Here is a 9,700-nt window from a genome sequence, read left to right as displayed (position 1 = left end):
ATAAATAATATTGTTAATAATAAAATCATAATAACATTTATTAATTCTGACTGATCTTACTTTGACACCTAAAACACAGACAGTTGCACACAGAGGCTCGCTGTTTAGGACCGCTAATAAAGTAATTAAACTACACAATGTTCTCTGTTTTAAAACGTGAGTGTAAATGTCAAACTAGGCTAAGCTATAACATACACCGTTGATGTAACCGGACCTTGGGTTTTAAACAAGATTAAAAAAAATAAAAAAATAAACTTACAGTAATTGTTACTTGTAGCATATCATTGCTTATTACGTGGCTTAATTCTGATTGGCCAATCACTAAAATCCAAGGTATGATATTCCTTGATAACAACTGCTTAAAACTAATAACACATGGTAACCCGGATGCTGCAAATAATATTTACAGCCACAGTTTAATATTACACAAAAATGAAATATTCATATGTATTTTAATAACATATGACATTATATTTACAAATGATTAAACCAATTTGCCTGTTCCTGGCATTTGAACATCGTGTCTTACCTTAAAAACGAGTAAACAGGCTATGTCATACAGTATGCATGCATTATTTAAAAAAAATGACAATATGTATAACAAATAAATATGATATAAATGTGCAGTCAGAGTAAACAGCTGATCTCAGATTATAAATGTGACGGGTGTTATGAGGTGGCAGCATGGAGTAAGTATCGCGACTGACTTTCTCTCATCTTATCAAACACATTACTGAATTATGAGTGAGCGGTGCGTCAAAATTGCTGAAGTGGTGCATGTTTCAGTTTTTTGTGAAAAGCATGGCACATTGGACCGCGTCATTTGCGCTATATAACTCAACACAACATAACTTAAAGGGGTCAAATGACATGGCTAAAACGAATATTATGGTTTGTTTTAGATGTAATGCAACGTGTATACACGATTTAAGGTTCAAAAGCACTGTATTTTCCACATACTGCGCATGTTTGTATCTCCTCTTTGCCCCGCCTCCCTAAAACGTGCAGATTTTTAACAAATGAGGTGTGCTATGATTGGCCAGTTAACCAGTGCGTAGTGATTGGTCGAATACTGCAAGTGTGTGACGGAAATGTAACGCCTCTTACCATATTTTGAACATCAGGTTCCAAAGCAATTGTACTGACAGGTACACCACCTTACTTACGTATACATTTGGGCGGTCTTAGTCAAATCATACCAAGAACTGACGTAGATTTGTGGGGGTGTGGTTACACGAGGCGTTTCAGGCAGGTCTGGGTGAGCATTCGCTTTTAGATAGAATGCATCTTTTGTTCCCACACTTTAATTGTTGCAATTTTACGTGTCTAATACATGCATGGGCAACTTATAACACACCAAAGACACAGAAAAACATGTATTTGCGCCATATGACCCCTTTAAACCGCTTCTGTAAAGTGAAAGTAAAGATGTACGCGAGAATGCGCTTTCATATTGTACTCGGCGAGATACTGGAGAGCAAAAGCCCGTGTGCGCTAAAACTATATCTTACTTTCTGATGAATAATTTACAGATAATCCGAGGGTCACGTGCGTTCCGAACCATAGAGCATGATTGATACGGATCAGGGATTTCACCACTAGTGAGTATAGCCATATAATACGTGGGATAATGTCCTAAAATGGAATTATAGTCATCTCTCTATCACCTAAACACAACCGCATCAACTTGAAAATGTCAGGAAATAACTTAATTTTCTATAAAAAATAAAATTGATTGTTGGTTATCAGAACAGGCTGTATATAGCCTATATGCTAAAGTGTGAGTCATTGAATGGGTTTTTTGTGAAATATCCCACCCACTGTAGTGTCTCCCAGTTGAATCAAACACTTGTTAGCACGGCAGCATTATGAAATTTCATTTTGACTGGAGGCACAATTACTGTCAAGCAGGCCGCACAGGTAACAGTTACATCACGCTCACAAGTGTTGCTTACCACAGAGTGATTCTGGCTGGCAAACAGCTTTCACAAAATACACACAAGACTGCAGTACGGAGGCCATTGGCATCTCCATGACGCATTAGACTTCACCAACCCTCCCACGCTGTCTCGTCCTCAAAGGTGTTTAATTACTTCAATGAGTCTGAATAATTTCGTTCTAGCTGGGAGACGGTGCAGGGCTCTCATATCATGAATCAAAGACTTAGAAACTTACAAAACTCAATTTCATTAACCTCAATTCACCCACAGCCAAGATACCCACGATTTCTCAAAGTCCGCAAGTCTTCTATCCAATCATCCTCCATCTCCTGGTGAGATGAGAGCAGTAGCCAGAGGAGCCAGGACCTAAGAGGTTATGTCAAATGAGAGTCGGGTCGTATTAGCTGTTTGCCTTCAGCAGTAATTAACAGAGGGACATTAAAATCAGCGCTATCTCATCTCTAATCTCCAGCATCTGCTAGATCCCAGTACACACCCTGTACGCAGAGGCGGATGCAGAAAGTAGATGATAGGTGGGCCTGTGAAATTGTGGGTGGCCGGAATAATTCACATCACCCTTTCAACGATGGACCGGTGTTCTGTCCCATTGTGGCATCAAATGCAATTCACTAAACTTCGCTCTACAAATGAAACGGCATCACCGTGCAGTTGATTTAACATGGTCCCTCGGCTTTGCGGTGCATGGCTTTCCCTGTATGCATCAAATTTAGTCAGCACAACTGCGTGCGGTTCACTAGACTCATGTTTGTTACAGGACTGTCGGAGGCGTTTCCAATTTTTATAACCATCTCTTGTGAAAGTAAAGTCGGTGTGTACCTCAGGAAAAAGTCTGCATGCTTTACAAAATATGGCATCTTTTGTTTTGCTATATATTCAATCCACTTAAACTGTTCATACCAATAAGAAATGAAGTAGCGTGGCTTTCCATCAATTACGGTAATCGGATATTTTCCCAGCACTGGTTGAGGAGCCGGCTCTTCTATCGCAGACAGATCTGGAGGTGGACCATTTCGATTTACTAATTCGGAAGCCAGGTGATTATTAATAAACAAACAATTCAAATGTTTTTATTTAATCTTTACAATTCAAATTTAGAATTAAGGTTAAAAAAAGTTTATTAATATTTAAAATCATATTAAAAATAATTTTCTTGACTCTGACTGGGTGGACCAGCTGTCAATCTGGGTGGGTTAGGTAGCTCCGCCCCTGCCTGAACGTATTTTACATTTGCTTCAAAGCAGATTTAATGAGTCCTGTCAGACATCAGGTTTTTATGTGATATCTTTGCTGTAGCATCACACCAGCTTATGAGATCATACGGTCATCATCATTTCTGTTAAAATGCAGTTGCGATGACTAACACGCAATAAAAAATGAATGTTGCCCCTTGTAAAAAATTGCCATCTGGTTTCGCTCTCTTTCTGCACAACATCATACTTTCTCACTGCTGTTGACTTAATTGGAAAGTAAACTCAAAAATGAAAATTATTACATCATTTACTCACGCTCATGTAATTCCAAACCTGTATGACTTTCTTTCTTCTGCAGATCACTAAAGAAGGTATTTTGAAGAAAGCTGGTAACCAAATTACATTGGACCCCATTGACTTCCATTGTATTAACACAAAAACCACTGAGACATTTCTCCAGATATCTTCAGATTCTCCAGAGTCATACAGGTTTGGAATGACATGAAACCCTAAACTACTCTTGCGTATTTTTGTCCTTCAGACCTAATGTGTTTTACCATGAATGCACTTGGCACATTGTTGACCCCTAGAGGAGAGCAATTGATGTCAAGTGCGATCAGTGTGGATTTAGATACATGTTTCATCCAAGAAGTCAAGAAGACAGTTGAGTTGAAGCATTGATCTTCCTTTAGCACAATCAGAGTAGCCGTGACTGCATGGCCGAGGACCAAATTAGACGAAATTCACCCAACAGTGCAATTTGACAACCCGGTTAATTGAATCTCTTGGATTTAGCATGAATCGGACCCAAATCATCACTGCGTATTAAATTCAATTTGTTTGCCGAAAGTGGGATTGAAGCTAGTCTGGTGACCGGTCATTATAAAATTAGTCTGGAGACGGCCAGGATTGTGAATCAATATGTGCCTGTGACGAAAATATCTCATGTCCCTAATACCCCAGCATTAAAGACATTCAGAGTAATATACAGAGAGCATTACCTTACTAAACTCTGCACAGACCTATTGCTTTCTTTAAAGTATAAATTTACAGCAGTTTCCAACCTGATCTCAAATCAAAATTTTAATAATTCATAATTCCTGAGAACTTTTACAAAATCTTGCAAGAAACTTAAAAGTTATCAACTTATGAATGTATACAATAGTATGAGAAACCCTGCTAAAAACAATAGAATCCATTACTGAAACTCTAATGGATTTAATAGTTATAATAGGTATTGTATTGGTTTTAATGGGAGCTATAATGGTCTCTGGTGGTCTTGTACTGGTAATGTGTTGGGTTCTATTGGCTTAATGTTATCTAATGGAAGGGAACTAATAAATAGTGCTGGAAAATGGCCAAAACGCACTACACAAAAGAATTTTCTAATGGTAAACAGGTAATGCTTCATAATAGCATTGTAATGGAAGCCATCAGAATTTGTATTAAATCCGTTCAAATCACTGTGATGGTTTCTATTGTTTTTTTAGCAAGCAAAGCAACAATGAAGCACTTCTCGTAAAGCTAATCATCACTGGGTCGAAAGCAGATCGTACCAAAACATACAAGATTATACACATTCAAAAGAAATACGCATCTCATTAAAATAGGTACAATTATATCCTCTGCAAGTCTTAAGACACTTTCAAATTAAGATTACACTGAAAAAAAAAACGTAAAAAATTGTATATTCAGATAACTGGGGCACCAGAAAACAACAACAACAAAATGTACACATTTTTCATGTAATTTTTACCAGAGACTTTTTTCTGTAACTTGCATCTCAAAAATGTGTGAAAATTCTGTAAAATAATATTTTAACAGTTTAAAGTTTTGTTCACTTACTGTGAATTACATTCATTTCATCAAGATTGTCCCACCCACTAACCATTAACTCCTGTTAAATGAGATTGGTTGAAAGGAATAATATGTCAGAACCGACTAGGACTTTGAGTCAGGAACACATTCGGCTTTCTGAAATCACAGTAAGTTAATTTCAGACACATAGTATGAGTTTTTGAGGGCCACACAAACAGGATGGTTTATGTTTTTCTTATTCATAGATTTAAGAGCTTCAAGTACAGAAGAACATCTAGGCCTCCGAAGTCAGTGATGCAGTAGACGAAAGTAGCCACAAGACTGAGATCTGCATTTTCCAAGTCATTATAGCAGGAAGCTATTTGGATAGTCAAGCACTATACAGAGTATAGAAGAAGGTCAAAGATTCCTGAATCTTGTTGGCAATGCTTGCCGTGTAAATTAATTGCAGCCAGAGACTTTATGGAATAATTGAATGGAGTAGCAGACTTATATCAGCATAAAATTGCAGCGCTAACCTTCACATAAGGAGTGAACTCTCTGGAGTCCATCCTGTTTTTTTCTCTCATTAAGCCATTTCACCTCCTCCTCGCTCCCTGCTGCGGAGATAAACCAGGAGATGTGACCATCCAACAGTGAGGTCATATCCATGCGCGCATGTATTTTTACGATCTAAAATTAGTTTGTCTTTGGATTCGCTAATCAAGTCGGCAGCACTAGAAAAGAGCCCGTGGACTGTGTAATGACATTTTGGCTAATAGATTGCTAATTAATTGTACACATTGCTATGCTAATTTTAGCTGAAGAGGCATGTTAATCATTTGTAATGAGGCAATCAGTGTTAGTGATGCTTGCAGTTAGATCATCACATCACACTTATTAACTCAGTTTGAATTCTGACCATCGAATAAGCTGTACACACATGTCCCCTAGCCTTCCAGCTACTGCATGTCGGCGTTTAATGGTGTTTCTGCCTCCGTGACTTGATCATGCCTTAATCACTGTTGTCTTTTCTTTTAAATAGGGTTGCCAACTTCAGCAAATGAAAACAAGTGCTGTTCGGGAAAGTAAGGGACCATATGTCATTGAGATGTTAATGAACCATTGGTGGCAGGTGACATGTAATCACATTGTAAACAAACAAAAATAAATTGTGTTACAGTTGGCTGCAGGTAGAGTATGTACTGTATGTGTATAAAAATATGTTGTGCTGATATAAACCATCCTGAATTTACAAGCTAATTTTATTAGCATTTAATTTGAAGGATTTTATTAATTTGTCCAATGTGACGTCACTGGTATGAAAGAGAATTGCCAGCTGTCATTATCGCATGAATGACATTGTATGAATTCAAACGAATTAGCAACCGATGCTAATTCGCTAAACCACCATCGCTGAAATGCAAGATAGTAAGGAATTTCCACGAGACAGTTTAATGCAGATTACAGATCTATTCTTTTAAATAAGAAAATTATGTTTATACGTCACAGCTGATAATCCTACTTGTACATTAAACAACTAGAAAAACATCCCACCTACAATTTAATCACTGACTTTCTTTTTTCTGCAGAACACAAGAACATTGACCCCCACTGACTTTCATTGTATGGACACAAAACCATTGAGACATTTCTTAAAATATCATACAGAGTCATATACAGGTTTGGAATGACATGAAGGTGAATAAATGATGACAAAATGTTCTCTTTGAGGCTTATTATTGTGATGTCATGTGTTTGTACCTACAAGGTGACTATACTGTATATTAAGGACAAATGTAATATTTCACATGAAGTGGATCGTTCCTCTGTCACATGCCCAATACATTCATCTTAACATGGAAAGACAGTGTGTCGTATTGAAGCTGTTTATTTATTTATTAAGGCTTTAATTTACCAGGCAACCATGACACGCGCCTGCCTGCCCTGCTCAACTTTGGCTCCAAGCTAAAATATAGAAAACTCACCCAAAAATAGCTTATGTATTAACACCCACTCACACACGTTCACGGGCGGCCTACAGCCATCATATTTCATCAATGTTTCAGCAACATATTGACGGGACGTCCGTACACATTTGTCTGATGGGTGTTGTAGCCCTGTGAAATATTCATTTTTGTTTTGGGGGGTGCTGTCGCTAAATGCGTGAGGTAGAATGTTGCCCGGGGCGTTTAAAACACTCGTTCTGTTCATTAAGCCAGCAGATAATGTTGACTGTAACTAGCACAGTGGAACGTGTATTGAACTATGGCGTGATGCTGGACTGTTTAATGTATGAATGTCCTTTGGTGATCTCTGTGGCAGTTATGGCACGTGCTAAAATCATGGTGTAATGAAACTGTTTGTTATTGCATTGAATAATAATTTCTAAGAAGATATGACTGTATATGGAACACAACATAAGATATTTTGAGTGTCCATAAAATGGAAGTCTATGGGGGCCGATATTGTTCGATTACCAAACATTCTTCAAAATATCTTCTTTCGTGTTCTGCAGAAGAAAGTCATACAGGGGGTGAGTAAATGATGACAGAATTCTCATCCCATTTTAATGGGATAGTGTGCTACAGCCATGCTCTTAATACCACATCCTACCCATGCATAAATGAATATTTAAACATGGCATCAGAGAGCAAGCCATGCCCTGCTCCCCATATTCACAGCCAAAGTTCTTAATGACAAACAAAAACAGTCACGACTGTGTGCAGTTGATTAGCATATCCAGACTCACTTCTATTCAAAGTGACAGTGAGATGACTTCACACCAAGGTTATGCAGTGGTTCGGTGTTTCTTATTCCAAAACTGTCGGGAGGTAAATAAATTATGCACATCAATTTGTGCATGGCAAATGCAGAGGAAAAAGAGACCGCTGAGAGTAATTAGACCTCGGTGTTGGAGGATGGGAAAATCATAGGACAAATCCATAAATCACTTGTTGGATATTGTGCTTCATAGCATGTAGGTCTGATGGATTCCCATGAAATTCTCAGAGTTTATGGGTAGCGCTCAAGGCTTCACGCTTATAAAATGTCCACAATGACATGCATTATACAGTATGGGGGTTAGGGAGGTGGTGGGTTAGGTTGTAGATTCTATATTAGCCATGTGTAACTGGATATCTGTCCAAAGATACAATATGTGCTGTGTCAAGAAAATGATTAATCTCTAATCGCTAGAATTAACTTCAAAACCTGAGATGCTTTTTTATTGTTTTCATTCTGAATGCATTTTAAGTCATAGTCAGCATTTCTTTTGGATTTTGTATGGATTTTAACCCTAAGCTTGTCGCAGTGCATTTTTTAAATCATTTTAAATGTCACATATTGATGTGGGCATGTATATTTCCTTTGTTTGCTAAAGATAAATTTGTTTATGCTTTCAGAAATAGCCTACCCTTTAGGTATTCCCATTAAGGTTCATTAAAACTCTGTCTGACAACCATTTGTAGTGAGGACCTCTACAGGTCACTCTTATTTTTTGTGTTGAGTGAGTGTGCGCACGTTTGTATGTGCATGTGCCTATCCATCTTAAAGCGGTCCACGTTCATTTATATTCATCATTTTCTCCATCTTAATTAGATCTGATGTTGTATTTAGCCCAGAGGTGATGTTGTTTGTGTTTCGCTATTTTACCACTTGTTAAATGTTAATGGCCTTTTTTATTCCTTTACTTTTCTAATTTCTTGAACCTAATTAATATCATGCTTTAACGATCACAGCAGAGAGGATTTCTTCAGGCGTTAATATTCCAGTCTTCATCTCTGGGTGTTATCAGATCATATTTATTTCACTCTTTAACAGCCACCTGAAGACCTTTGAGCAATGACGATTTATGAAAAATGATGTTCATGTCTGGGTTTATGAAGCACTGGAAAGAATTTACTGGAAAAACAACAAATCCATTAAATTCAAATCCTTGGATGAAACAGACATTTCAATTTCTCAAACCTTTCCAAAACTTAAATATTAAAAATTTTTGAATCAATATAAAGGTGGAAGGTGCAAAAAAAATGAAGGTGGACAGTCCAACCTGATCTCACGGGAATTCGTAACTATTTTACGAGCTGGCTAATTCGTATGAATTCATACAATGTGAATCCTTCAAAAAGGAATGATTATTAGTAAAGCGCAAGTCCCTCCCCTAACCTCGCTCTTAAACCTAACATCACCGGCGCGAAACCAGATTGCACTAAAACATACCAAACAGGTCGTACAAAATTTAAAAATAGTTCGAAATTCCCATGAGATTGTGGTGGAAAGTCATGTTCCTCTCGTATCCCTCAGGAGCCTCCCAAACCCTCTCAGGCTGAAACTACTGTTATTTACACACACTTTCAGTTGCTCCGGCCCTCATGGCTCACTAATGAGCAGACAGTGTAATTAGCCCTCAGTCCCCCTCTTTGGGTCCCATTAGCACATGCTAATAGTGCCTGAATTCAATGGCACATTATCGCATGCTATTAGACAAGAAGCATTGTAGCAGCCTCCCCTTTATTCCTCTTTATTTCTGTGCAGTACACAAAATGAGGTTAGTTGGCTTGTTGGCTCAGTTCTTGTATATTTGCAGTGATATTGTCACTATGTTTGCTGTTGTAGACTTCGTGTTGACATTTGAGAATTTGCCCTGTTTGATATGTATCCTCAGTGTGTAGAACTTGGATATTTGCAATTTCACAGAACAACGTTTTGAATGGTCCACATTGTAACATATTCTGGCCGTGCAGCACATTC

This window comes from Triplophysa rosa, linkage group LG12, assembly GCF_024868665.1.
Source record: "Triplophysa rosa linkage group LG12, Trosa_1v2, whole genome shotgun sequence".
In the NCBI taxonomy this organism is placed as follows: domain Eukaryota; kingdom Metazoa; phylum Chordata; class Actinopteri; order Cypriniformes; family Nemacheilidae; genus Triplophysa; species Triplophysa rosa.
The sequence above is the reverse complement of the archived record's forward strand: the minus strand, read 5'-3'. Positions refer to the sequence as shown.